General features: G+C 45.5%; 1 long non-coding RNA gene across 1 annotated transcript in view; it reads right to left on the reverse strand.

Moving 5' to 3' along the window:
• LOC108800113 overlaps positions 1–541 on the reverse strand; it is a 24,002-nt gene that overhangs the window by 18,575 nt on the left and 4,886 nt on the right. The window lies entirely within an intron of this gene.

Below are 541 nucleotides of genomic sequence, written 5' to 3' on the forward strand. Positions count from 1 at the left end.
TTGGCTATCCCTGCTGTAGAGGGACTACAAATCTCAGCACACTTTATATCAATGTAGTTTAATAGCATCAGCTATAGAAGACTACAACTCCCAGCAATACATTATAAAGCAATGTAGAGTAATACCAACAGCTATAGAGGACTACAAATCCCAGCAATACATTATACAGCAGTGGAGAATAATAGTATATTAATTTGCTACATACACTTTGCTGCTGCTCTGCTCCAGGGTGTCAGCCTGATGTCTTGGTCAGAAGGTCTCAGGGGGGTGTGGAGGGTCTCAGAAGCGGTGGGGAGGGTCTCAGCAGGGGGAGATGTGCTGGCAAGGGAAGAGCTGTAAGCATGCACCGTGTGGTTCCCCAGAAGTCTATTGCGTGGTCCCCAGCAAACATAGGACCTAGCACAGCCAAATCAATTTGAAAAATTAAAGCACCGGTATCGTTTTTTTGTATCAGGGCACTCTCACCAATACTGGTGTCAGGGCATCCCTGGTCTGAAGGCCTTTGTAGGTGTCAAAAATCATGTGTAATAACACTAGCTAG

The sequence above is a fragment of the Nanorana parkeri genome, unplaced genomic scaffold (genome assembly GCF_000935625.1).
Source record: "Nanorana parkeri isolate BGI_ZX_2015 unplaced genomic scaffold, ASM93562v1 scaffold1920, whole genome shotgun sequence".
Taxonomy (NCBI): domain Eukaryota; kingdom Metazoa; phylum Chordata; class Amphibia; order Anura; family Dicroglossidae; genus Nanorana; species Nanorana parkeri.